Source organism: Bombus vosnesenskii, unplaced genomic scaffold (genome assembly GCF_011952255.1).
Source record: "Bombus vosnesenskii isolate JDL3184/JDL3185 unplaced genomic scaffold, Bvos_JDL3184-5_v1.1 scf7180000013293, whole genome shotgun sequence".
NCBI classification, from domain to species: domain Eukaryota; kingdom Metazoa; phylum Arthropoda; class Insecta; order Hymenoptera; family Apidae; genus Bombus; species Bombus vosnesenskii.
Genome location: NW_022882944.1, coordinates 697,960 through 712,205, shown reverse-complemented (window position 1 = coordinate 712,205; position 14,246 = coordinate 697,960).

Below are 14,246 nucleotides of genomic sequence, written 5' to 3'. Positions count from 1 at the left end.
GTGAGTTTATACTGGGACTTCCGCCGCTCGAGCATCCGGATTAACGAGTCGAAGGTCCAACTGATTGATTCCGAATACAGGAATACCGTATAAATGCGAAGTCAGTGTGTGAATGAGTAATTATCTGTAAAATTTGTACACGAGGGTAATTAATCGTCAACATTTTACGGCTCTATCATGAAAACTTGAAAAACTGAATGACGTTGCGCTTTCGAAACTGCATTATTTCTTTCTTTCTTATACGAATAGAAACAAAATGGACAATTTTGATTGCTCTTCGATATAGCGATTCGATCAAGCATCGATAATAACGATACGATTTATTATTTTTTTTTTTAGTAAACTTTGATATTCGAGGTGTGGAAATATTATTCGGATATTATTTGTTCGTCTGAATCGCCTTCCCGTTTGTGAAAATAATCGATGACCTACAATACGGATCGTTGTATTAGAATGTCTCATAAAATATCGTGCGATCGCTTTACTTTTCGTCGCTTTGAAACCTCCTGCGTAAATAACGCGTATCGAAGCATCGTTTGAAAAAAACTTTTGTACGCTGATTACGATATTTTTCGCCTGTTTATTCATCACGGCTTAATGAACTAAAGTTTTGAAATGCACGATATTCTCTGCGACATGGTAATATCTGTGCGTTTGAAAATTATCTGATTCACCAAGTTATATTTACTATATGTACTATACTGGCAGACGGTATAATTTTGTATTTTTCTAATAAGATACATTTAGCGATATTAATTTACCGATGGCATAAATATTTTCACGAATTTTTGTGCCAAGAAATACTATGCAATAGTCTCGTCTTTGCGCTCTCATTCTCTCTCTCTCTCTCTCTCTCTCTCCCTCTGTATCTATCTCTTTCTCTCCGTACAACTCGGATTGTTTGCGTATGGATAGGTGATTTTTCTACGATATCAGCTGTTTCTACAATTCATGGAAACCGCTGTAATTTTCAATCCATTTTGTTTCTTGTATATTCAGTTTCACTAACATTTTACGTAAACAATCGAAGCTGTTTAACGTAGTCCGTAATTGGTATGGCGAACGCGTAAAGTTACGTGATCAGCTTGAATATTGACGAACGTAAATACACAAGATTGATTGCACGTTGTTGTATGAAAAAACGATGATAAAATTCACAGCAGAGAGTTTCAAGGAAAGCAGATAAAATCTTTCGTTTCTGATAACTTTGATTTGTCTATTTAATATGTACATATGTATCGGTAGTGAATTTGTTACGTGTTAAATCGTTTAATCACTGCCATTAGCTGCCACGTATATATGTACATGTATAAAGCACGTTCAGTGTACGATACTTGATAGAAGTTCTAAAAGAAGATATATCTCCACATGCCGACTAATTACGTTACTTTCGATTAACATTTTGTACTAACGTTCATCCTTTTAGAACAATAATAACGCGTCATCTAATGTACGAACCTAATAAATAAGAAATGTACGATAATTATCATCGCATCATCGTGAAAATATGTTAACTGTTACTAAACACGAAGTTTGTTGCAGATGTAAAGAATGTCCATTCGTAAGACCGTATGTGTTGTAGCGGGAATGTAATAAAAAGTATGTATTACGAAAAAGTTTCATTTCACTGATTCACCACCATAAATCGTTTTATTTCGTATACTCATTCTCCCCTTACGACCTTACCACGCAACCTAGCATAATCACCATAAGTTTTTTTTTAACGTAGATGTATACGTAGTTGTTGGTTGAGCATCGACGTGACATTCACATTCACATAACGCTGTAAAAATGTCGAAAACGCATGCACGAGCACCCCAAATTTGTACTCTTTCGCTTAAAAGTTCGCTTCATCGTTCAAAAAACATTCGTTCGCTTCTCTACTAACAAAAGACGATTACAAGGAGAGACGTTCGAAGAATGTACTGTCCATTGACCAAACTAATCGTGAGCGATCAAATATTCGTACTGTACTGGGTTATCACGTTAGATAACTCTTTATAAACAAATGGCAATTGATCTCTTATGTCGATTAATGCAACGTGTTTCGAACGTATCGCAGGGAAAGGCTAAAGAATGTCCACTTGACGTTTCGTAGTTTACCTTTTCCTGTTGGGAAAGCGAAAAATTGACTCGTTAACCCGTTTCATCGTAACAAGCGACGGAACATATGGAAACGAGCAGCAGGAGAAAAGATAAACGCCCCAATTTTCTAGCTCTTTTTTTTTCCTTTCTCTTTTTTTTTTTTCATTGTTGTTGTTGTTACAGAAACACGAAGCATCGACGAGATACAGATCGTATCGTGATGGTTCTGTGCGACCGGCTGCTGCACAAGTGTATTGTAAATATTTAATCGAAGCGAGGAAACGTTAAGAGGGAGAAGGATGGTGGAACGTGTGGCGGTTATGTTACTTGGTTAGTCGAGCGAATCTGGCTGAGTTTCGGCGATTCTCGGTATTCGTTCGGATTCACCAAACGAACACGGTGGCCGGCGACACGATAACGCCGCGCTTTTCCAGCCAAATGGATTTACGGCCGAAACATTTTTACTATCGTCGATAAAAATTTACCGCGATAAAAATTTATAACGACCATCGGCGGTTGCGACGTCGACGTCAAAGAGGAAAATCGGGCTGCGCTGCGCCGAGCCGAGCCGAGCCGATGCGATGGAGCTGATACCTAACTTAACGATCACGATTCGATCCTTTGCTATTATGTAGTTCAAAGCCATTGAAATAACGCGAGAGGAGCACACGTTTGATAACGACGTTTCGTACAAATCACGGCTCGATATTTCAAAACCGAATGAAACGCTGGAATTATCGTAGAGACGAAAAATATTCTCGGTACTTTCCATTTTTGTTGATGAACCTGCAAAGAAAACATAGCATGGATAAAGCTATCGAAAAATACAGTTAGAGATCGAGCAGCCGGATGTAAATGTCGAAAGAAGGGTATAGAAATTTGTATACAAATAAAACGAACCTACAATATGTAAAAATAGCGTAAATATTATTGTCGGAAGAGTAACGTTCTATCGTTAACATTCCCATCAGTTGTATATTTCCTGAAAAAAGGATTTTGCATTAAGTAGAACTGTAACACCGATACTAAACTCTTTTGGTAGGAAACTGATACATTCCGATGCTTTTATGGTAGTATCAAACACGTAGCTGGTTGGTTTTATGTACCCGTACGTAAGCCATGCGATACAAAATAATTCTTTGCACAGCATTCGATTCCAGCATTTTGACAGAAATAATACTTATTGGAAAAGCGACGGAAAATTAAACGAATCCGATCAGAAATTACAATCTTTGTAACAAGAATAAGCAATTCGTCACTCTATTCGTTACCTATTTCCGAAGAAGTATGGTAAATTTTTAACAAGAATATTCCATTAGTAATATCTATTTAGTATCGACAGGTTTGCTCGGTGACGACGTTGTATCGTTCGGAATAATATCAAAAGTCGAAGGTCAATTATATCAAACTTGAAACAAGTATTATGTAAAACGAAAGAGCGATCGCTTATCTATCGCACTATTTCTAATTTTATGTCTCTGAGTTGAAACTAATTTAAAGCTATATATGTACGATATATTAGTTCACTCGTTGTTCTACCCTCCTGTCGATTACAATTACAGGGAAACCTCCGTATTCGTTCGTCCCTATATTGGTCACATCTTTTCGACAACAAAATGCTTCGACTTTTACTATCTTCTTTTGTAAAACTAAAATCGAGAATCCATCAAAGAAAAATGTATTGTTCTATTTAAGAAACTAGTGGTGGACTCTTCATCGAAGTAAAACTCTTCTTGAAATTCTGAATATTGCAATTTGTAGTCGATCGAAAACTGATTAACTTTTATTCGAAACATTCCTCTGTCCGAAGTACCTTAAAATCCCTGAAGACTGATTTTTGTCGTCTGTTTCTCATTCCACTGTTGCTAGCATCTTCTCGAGTTCCAACATTCGAAAGAAAGAAGATTGTTCGGAATGTATCGTTGGTAATTCCAGGATACGCCAAAGAAAGAGTAAGAACGAGAAATGGACAAAAGACGAAACGGAGGACAAGCAAAAGCCCTCGAGTTTACAGTCGCAAAACGCGATTAGATTAAGATAACTAAAATGACAAAAGGATTTAAGCTGACGCTAAACGCCGAGCATGGAAGCGGAGAGAGCGTGGGAGCACGTACGATGATTAAGTTTGACCATTAGGGTCATTTACCGACCCAATTCCAGGCTGAGTACCAATTATTTTCGTTTTCCTTCATTCTTATAGAAATAATTGATCGAATACTCGTCCAATTCGATGTTCGTCGATTCTTCAAGAGCGGATTAATGACAAATATCGAGGTATAAATATCATTGCAATTACGTACGACTTACAGATTTAGTTTTTGCAGAATAAGCAGTGCCATCGTAACACGAATACCACAGTATGCATAGGTATAGCATACCTTTAATTTTACGTTTACACGGAGAACGCATGATCGTTCGCGATACCAAGTACCATTTCCAAGCAAATGGACGTTTTGGATTTGGAGGAAAAAGTTGGAAATTAAAACGCATCGAAGGGCAAAGGGTTGAAAATGAAAGACGAACGCTGTTCCAATATTTCATCGGAGATACAAACCGCATCGCATCTTGGCGTCCGCCAGATCGATATCTCTGGCAAGTTCCGTAACCGTACACTCGCCATTTCTTTCGCGTCACTGAATTCTGTGGTTTTCTTGAAACGGGATCGATTCTCCGTGGAAATTTGTCGCGTATACATATACAAGAGACTAACCCAGGTTGTCCAGTTCAGGCCATTTCCTCAAGATCTTGAAGCGTAAAGTTTGCTCGCTAACGGAAAGGCACGCGTTGCTTGGCGCCATTTGGCGTTTTCCATGGGTTCGCCTCTCTGTCTAATCGTAGCAAAGTCTAGCAGTTGGCTGGACGATAGACTCGATCTCGGTCAGGTTTCGAATGATCGATCGCGTCGAACACCGACAGAAATTATCCTCTCGCGAAATGATCCGTACCTTTATCCCACTTTATATCGTACGGATTCGATTATTCTCGATTCTCGGTACCTTTTTGGAACGCGGACATCGTACTTTTTCGACACGGACTCAAGTTAAACTGGTAGCGAGTAAGTTAAAACGAACTTATAACGTGATCGATAATTGATTGTCAGAGAAGGAAAAACGTTTGACGTCGCTAATCGAGAATGTTACGTCAGCGAGTTCTATCAGTGTATATGTACGTACATATCCGAATTAAAGATACCAATTGGTCGTTCACGTAGAATCCGATCGTCGTACCAAAATTCGTAGGCCAATTAGAAACGACGTAACGTGGGAATCGTTTCTCGCGACTTTTTCCCCTGTCGAATAAAATTCCTCGAGCCTTCGATTCGTTGTTTCTCGTAAAAACTGCAAACCAATGTGACGCGACGGTCCAAGTCTAAACTCTAACTCACTGTGGCGTAATCTCTCTGAGGACAACGATGCCCCAACACCTGTCTTTTGTCTATGAATGTGTATCGTCAATGTGATATAGCGCAGTCATTTGCATCTCTGTTGGTCCCTGGAGTCAGAATTTAGCCTCACGTCGATGTCGATAAACAGTACCATGGGTACCTGTATAAGCACGTTTCGGTACACAACGTTACCGTTGTATCGCCCATTCACCTGTATCGCCGATGAATACACGCTCGTTCCTCATACCTGGCGCGTCTACTTAGTGGCACTTAAGCAAATTCCCTGGTTCTTGCTCGGTGTCGCTAACCAGCCATGCACCATCGATGAGAACAGTTTTGACGTAAGCTCCGGCTTAGCGCAATAACATTAGGATCGATTTAATCCTTCCAAGCTGATGGGATCCAGTGGAGGCAGTTGCAGCATGGTAAATGTTTGCTCGAGCATGTACTTTTTAAAATATTTTATCGATTTCGGAATAGGTGAATTCGATGTGCGTTCAGTTTTCTATGAGAGAAAATTTAATGGGGTAGCGTTACGGACCGGCAAGTTAACCAACGAACGGTTATTCGCCAGAGTAACGACATAGTTCGAAGATAGGAGATTCAACGTGGATCCTGAGTAATGTATTTGCAAGTAAAACACGTATTACCGCGTGCTGTTGCCTATTACGTTTAAAATCGTGCACAGATATAATTATAACAGATGGCTGAACGTTTGTTTCTCCGTGAAGGAAACGTTACGTTTGTAACAGAGGCCGATAGTTTCGGGCAAAACGTTTTTCCTAAATAAGAAAAATCACCGGTACTTTAATTGAAGTCTTATTGCGAAACATTGAATGGAGTCGCGGTTACAGACTACGTTGGCCATTATCAACTTGGGAATCTTGTCTGCGCAAACGTAACGCTTAATTCAAATCTGATTGCAATTTAATCGTGACCCCGAATCTAATGTTCTTTTAATTGAATCCGCAGTTAACCTCTACTTTATCACCACACTAATTTCAACGGTGGTCCTGCCACAATTCAAACCTCGGTTAAGCTTAGCGTTACGCACCGATTAGCATACACGTTGAATATTATATTCGAGCAGAAACGCGAGCCAGTTTCATTACCTTCCTACGCTAAATGCAAAAAGATCCTCCTGGACGATGCTAATTAGTCGCGGCAAGAAGCCTCTAGTACTCTAGTCTGTGCATTATTTCACAAGCGCAAAGCGTTTAAATACTTCAGAGTGCGCAGTGTGATTGCATTTCTTGCTCCAGTGTTTGTTTTGATTAACGAGTACATAAACCCTGACCTAGGTCTGACCTAACTCGAAATACGGACCAAGATATTTTCAGCAAAAGTTCAGACTTAACAAGCTAACATTACGGATAGTATATATAATTCTACGACGCCTTCTGCCTAATCCGATGTTAGTTGGAAATGTTTCAATCTCTTTCTTTATCATTCCGATGCTTCTTACGTTTCTACGATGAAAGAACTTTCATCGAATGCGAATTAAACGCAACGAAGTGTAAATTAGTTGACAAATATCGATAAGATATTTTGCTAACATTTCCTACACGTTAGTTGACATTTTATTGTATTTTTGTTATAATTTAGACGTCAATTACAAAGGATATTTGACAAATAGTAGTTAAAATATTGCCGCTTTAAATCGCAATTATCATATTAATTTAAGCATAATTTCGCTGGTAACTGTGACGCATAGTATCTCGTTTAAATGGACGCTGAAAATTAACAGAGTTTTCACGTATATTATTTATCTTTAACTTAACGTTCGTCGTAATTAGTACGTAAAAGCTAGATTTTTTTAAAAATTAAATCTTTCCGTCGTTTTAAATAATTTGATTAACGATCGATTCACCCATTTTTATTTTGTTTCATGGTGCGGTAAAATCACGAGAGTTCCTGCAACATACACATATTAATTACTAATTATGCATGCTAATTGTGTGGGATATTTTCTCTTCTTTCTAATTAATTATTTACTTACCTACATTAATGCTATATGTATTATTTTTCATAAATAATCAATACCGAACCATATCTTTCATTTATAGCGGATATTAATTATAATTCGAAATACAGGTACATCGATCGTTACTCATAACTATGTACGCGATATGCTCTGATCCATTCTTATTCGACATGTTTCTATGTTTCGGAATAAACAAACGTAATTAACATGAAAAGCTTCGTGAAAATTTCTATTTAGGAATATTTCCAGGAAAGATATTCGGGAAATGAATCATAGTTTAAGAAAACACGTACGAAAGCGATATTAATGATACGTATTTAGTTTAGTAATTAAGACCAGGTACTCCGCATCGTTTCTAAAAATATAAAATTTATACGCTGATTTCGATGGATGGAAACTGCGGATATGGATCGTGCATCGCGTCGTTGTAAAGCGTACACTATACATGGAGTATTGCATAGTGTAGCGTATAGACGTAGCGTATAGAGAAACACTGGCATGCGGTAAATCCACGACCAATATCGACACTTTCTACGTTCTTTGAAATCTACGTTTTGTCGAATCACTGAAAACATTTTTCCGTGATTCATTCGGTCGACAGAATAATAGATACGCGACAAAATATCGATTTAAGCCGTAGAATGACAGAGATTTTTAAACACGCCACGTATTTACACTCACGTGCGTTGAATTAACCTGTGGTCACCGTGGGTAACCGAAATTCTACCAGGCGAATAAATGTCATGATACAGCGTTTCGCGTACTATGAACGCCACCACAACAGTTGCATATGTAGTTACGCGCTCGGCTGTTTTGCAAATATATGGATATTGGAAAAATCATGTTAAACAGCTTTTAACTTGTTCAAAAGCAGTTCGTTTCGAACGAAAAGGGAAAATAAATTTATACTACGATGCTATCGCGATTATTACGCTGGAAGGAACAAGAATTTAGATTCGATCTAGTTTCCAGGTAAAATAGAAATTAATCAAAGCGAAATAAGAAAACTAGAACGACGATTCTCACTTTCATTCTGTACTTACAATTGCTTTATTATCTGTAACGGAAGCAAGAGTGCCGTTGAAATTGACGTTTCTGCACTTTAAATGAGCAATTTGTAGAATAATTCCAACCGTTGCGTTGGAGGAAACTCAAGCTTCGGTCATCGTACAGGCGGAGCGTAATTTTACCGGAGAATTGAAAATTTAGTTTGATGAGTCTTTTCATTGTTCTCTTGGTACAGCGAGATGCTTTCAGTCCCTCTATGCAGAGTTATATCGGTTAATGGAAACGAATTCCTTGACCTTTCAAATTCATGACCAACTTTACCTTGATTAGAACGCAAATAAAAGTTAAGAAATATTATTTCTTATGTAATTTACTTCGCATATTTCACTTTACGATACTTTAAAGGCAGTCAATCGTGGATGTGTAAGATAAACGCAAATAGACGGAAAATATTTCCGTGCATTGCATAACGTTGTGCGTGGACATTTTTATCAGTGCCAATTAGTTTTCAAGCGATGCGCTTTAAGAGCAAAAACATGTAATGCGGTTTCATCGAACACGCGGGCAAATTAAACTTTAAATACAGACCAATGGTTAAGGTTAAGGTATTTGCATCTTTTCCGCTTTGTGCACCGCGGAACTTGGAAGGAATGCGTCGTTTAATCTGTTTTTATCCTTCCGTTCGGAAGGCAGAATTTATCGAGAGAAGTTATTTCGACTTTTGAATTTATTTATTATTTAACGAAATACGCTACTTCGTGGATACTTAATTTTCTTGTTAAAAATACGTATTCGCAGAGAATAGCGACATAAAATTTGTTGCAATCGTTATAAGCAGTATTTAGTTAACATTAGTATAAGAAATATTTAATGAGAGTCCGACAAATTAACGGTATGATCGCGTTGATCTGCTAACTAGGTTAGCACCGCATTTGTCGGATTGCTACATATTTAAAGATTCCATTACGCGTTATAGAGTACGTGCGCAATGTTTCACGCTGTAGTTTACTACTGTGCCGTTTCTTATGTATTATATCGCACATTTGTAGCTCCATTTATTATTAACAAGTCGCATTTTCGCTACAATTTTCAGCTTTCAGTGACCTCAACGATTATCGTAGCAACGATAAAACTTAGCGCTTTTACTTTGTACAAATATCTCAGGCAACTCCGCTGGTCACGCTATCTTATAAAAATAATTAATTCAACAGAATCCAAATGATCGTACTTATCTAATAAATCAACCGTACGCGCGTGATTTAGAATTAACGTGCACGAAAATTTCCCAGGCATCTTACAAATGAGCTCGCGAACCGAGGTATACACTGCTGAAGTATATGGATTTGAAAGCTTTGTAAGGAAAGTTGGAAACTACGGCTAAATGAAGTGCTTTCGTGGCTCAAGACCATAACCGGCCGCTTGTAATTGCCAAGATATGAGACGTTGTATCCGCTGAAATTACGAATGCGTTGTTGTTCTTTAACGCTCTTACATCTCTTCGATCTACGTTTCTCATAAATTTTCTTTTCGGTTGCACATCGGCCGACATATCATAGGTAAATGGCGAACGGCGAATCGTTAATTTTATACGGCTAGGTGTATTTCCAATTTTTCGTCAAGCAGACGTTCTTTTCTTCACGCCGAGCCGATACGATAGAACGAGACCATTCTACGGGGCAAGAATCGTTTTCGTTGTCGGTGAGAACTCGATCGCGAATGTCGTATAAAGGCATTTTCTTTTCTTTCCTCGAGTGTTCTACGTTCTACGTACGTACGAGTGTATCGGGCGTTCTCAAGAAGCAAACAGTCCCACTCGTGCACCGAATTTCCGCCAGTTGGGATAAAACGACTGTTCACGGTCGCCGTTAACTGTTCGAAAACGTTGTTGGACAGGATGGAAAATGGTAGCGATCAAAGTCGCCGAAAGGGGGCTCATCCTGCAAGTCCGCGCCGTATCGCTGATGAAAGCGGTACTTACGCAGCCATCGAGAAGTCGGTTTACGAGAGAACGTAAAAGTGGACCAGTCGTAAAAGTGGTGGCGGATGAAATCACAATTGCTTAATGAATTTGCGGGGGTGCACGGTGAATTGGGGTCGGCGCCGCCTAACTGCGCTCGCATTAACCCATTGCTCCCCGGAGAGAAAGAGAGGAGACAAGAGAGGCGGTTGAAAGGGGCAAAGGGAGAACAGGGTGAAGGAGAGAAGAGAGGCTATTACATCGAATTCGCCCAGGAATTTGCATATATAACACGAGCAGAGACCCGACTGAGGCAGAGGAGACAGGAGAGGCCGGATAAGTGGCTGTCTTTGAGTAGCTGAAACCTTAGGATTATTCAATTAATATATTCATTGAACTACGTTGGCCTCTGCTGAATTCACCGGCTGCTCCACGGACAGGAAAAATGGGTCGAACATCGGTTTAGCGCCAACATCGGCCGTAATCCAGCGTATTACCTGCACCTGATTGAAAACGACGCGCTTCCTGGCGAATTGTTATTAGATGCAGTAGCGCCACGATCCCCATTCCCGTAATGCGAAATGTATTATTAGTATTAGCCGAGCGAGGCGTGCACCTACCATTAATTGACTAATTGAATCGCATATTCCAACTTGTCCGTCGGCACCTGTACCATCCAAATCGATAGAAAGAAAAGGATTTCGTCCGTTTCGGTTAGCTATACCTGTACCTGCATAATCCTGCTTATGGGCCGGATTATACGCCAACCGAGAGGTATTACGTATCTGGGAATACCGGAATTTATACCATTTATTTTTAATTAGAAACAAAGTTGTATAGATGTGCTATATAGGAGTAAGCAAATTTGCGAAAGCGAATATTCCGCGAGTCTTTATTTACCGACACGCTGAATTCCGCTTTTCGAGTAATAAGGTTAAACGTAATTATTTTTTAAAGGCATTCTTGGAAAGTTATAAAGTACGAACAGAGTATGTATAAGAGGGCGGAGGAAAATTTGGGACGATTTTCTAATTATGTAACGCCTGCGAACCTGCTGCTTGTGATCTCCAAGTATAGTGTGCAAGGAATTTGCGGAAAGGATTTCTCTTCTCTGACAATGAGAAAAGCGATCCTCAAAATTTTATCTTCCCTTCCATCGCAATTTCTCGGAAATTATTATACGTCAATTACCATTCACGTTTAGTCTACTTTCCAGAATCGATACTTTGAATTTTTCCTATTTTGTTTCCAATTTGTTCGTGCAATTATTTTTTTCTGCGATTAGGCGGCAACGCGACGTCGATTTACAAATACTTAATTTTCTGAATAATATTTGCGATTCGTAGTTTCGATCAGATATAACGTGATATTTTGCAGGAGTACAAATTTATTGAGAAATTTAGATCTTACGAAACAAGAGAAGCTGCGTGTCTCACATTGTTACACGAAGAGAATTTGTATAATTTAAATTTTCCTTGCTTCTCGTACGCTTGCTAATGACGTTAGGGAATAAAATTTCGTTTCGTCGTAGATGATATATCGCGCTGCAACATTTGATCTGTCTATTATATATTCGATATATTCGACCAATCCTAGAAGCGAGGAAGGTCTAGGATAATGGCAGTTGCGATTACAGCTAATTAATAGTGCCATAATTGACTATTCTCGCATTAATATATTTGATCGATTACAATTCAGACACAAATCATGACAGTTATAGTCGAATTACCAATGAAATCTTTGATCGAACACATCTGAACTAGTGCAGCTGGTGACAACGTTGAAACGTATCTTCGTTAAATTATCAAATCATTCCAAAATAAGTAGTATTGATTTCAATTACTAATAAAAAACGAGAGAAAGTGTAACAAAGATATAACGATGTTAAAGACTCCTCGAAACAGGGTAATCGGACGATGATAAATTTAATGTGCATTATTATGAGAAAAATTGCATATTTCATCGAAACGAATCCATTCGTTACATTAACTTATTAAATAATGCAAGTTGAAATATTTGCGTTTTCTCAATTAATATGTTAACATTCGAACTGCGAACTCGGCAACAGAAATTGCAGAAGTTGCACGGTATAAACAGTTATAATGCACGTCAAACCTCACACTCGTCTCTCTCCTTTACCCACTGAAATGAAATTTAATGCTCTCCGAGGAATATCGTAATCAGACAGTATGTATGCGGTTGAATCGTGAATGTTGTACAGCCTGCTAGCATACGAATTTACGTATGATGGATTTATTAATCGACATTTTTCATGGAGATGCCAAGATGGTTTAAACACATTTCGCTTTACGCCGAAATGAAATATTAAAGTTCAGCGTGAAAAAAACATTTGATAAATCTCAGTGAAATTTTGGTTGAAATTATATAAAACCTGCAACATTCTGTTACGACGAAATTATTATATTGAAATTGTTGATGTAACTATTTGCTGCGCAGCTTGAAACAAAATTAATTCGTTAACACGCGTTTTGAGAAGGATGATACTTTATTAAATAGCCGAGTAATTCAATTTAAATTTAATCCCGTTAAAAGTGTTTAAAGTAACTCAAACTCCGCGACAAAGATTTAAGAAATATAATATCCGTTAGACGAACACTTGAAACGATATGCAAATTTATTTAAGTCTATAAAGGATGGTAAATGTGGATGGTTAAACGCAAATACGTTTCCATCGTTTAGTATGGTAAATAAAATTATATCTTATAAATTCTCCATATTATACATATTTTTAGATCATATTCAAGTATATCGTGATATTCTAATTAAGGGCAGATCACTTTTTTACTCGTTTGGGGAAACTCCTCGCAATTACTTTTTCCTCGTTTGTCAAGTGTTTCGTTCAAGAACGACAAACGATAGAGGCAGTTAACGTAACAAACCAATTAAAAAAAAAAATAGTAAAAGACGCGTATTGGGCCATCGTTGCGCAAAATTAAAATATAGGAATAAAGAGAGGTGTCTCGTGCAGGCCTATGCGAACCATAAAAATACTGGGAAAAACAACGAACCTTAGGCAGCGTTTTATTTCAGACCTGAATTTCTCGTTTCTTAAATTTTCCGCTTAGTGTTTTGTGCTATCTGTGTCCACTAATTGTATACATACGCGTTTCGAAATTGTAATCACGTTTTCGCATTCTCCATTTCGTAATTCGTACGATAATTTCTAAATAGCTCGGTTCTTGGATATGGCTTTTGCAATGGTGCGATCAACTTGCGATGGAAATAAATTCGTTCGTTAAGTTACGTACTCATTTATGCGTTTAATGTCTATTTGAATTAATATGGATATCGACAGGTGAGATGTTTAAATCGATTAATCGATAATATTCATTCCACCCAGTTAATTCGAATTTCCATCGTGGCACTGATTGCTTTTTGGAACGATTTGGCTGAATTTTAATTATAATTGAGAAATAATTATTATACTATCCTATAGTTCTGGAATTATTTTGCATTCGCATTTGCAGGCGATCGCGTTTCCATCGCAAAAGATTAAGATCGATCGTGCCAAATATCGTGCATTTTATATTGTGACGTGAGTTAATTTGGAAACTTCGCAACCGATTTCTAAACAAAGCAATAACTTACGTACCTTAACTTTGGCAATAAAGTCAGCTTAACCCGCCGAGATGCAGCATTAACTGTAAGCACTGCATTACGTATCAAAAGATGCGTCATCAGTACTCATCAGGGCTAAGCACAGATTCGCGCATCAAGGACACAAGTGTGTTTTAAGCGTTAAAACGACACGTCGTTATAGCGAGCTTGCCGCAACGCGCTAACGACTAATTCCTGCTCATTGTGAA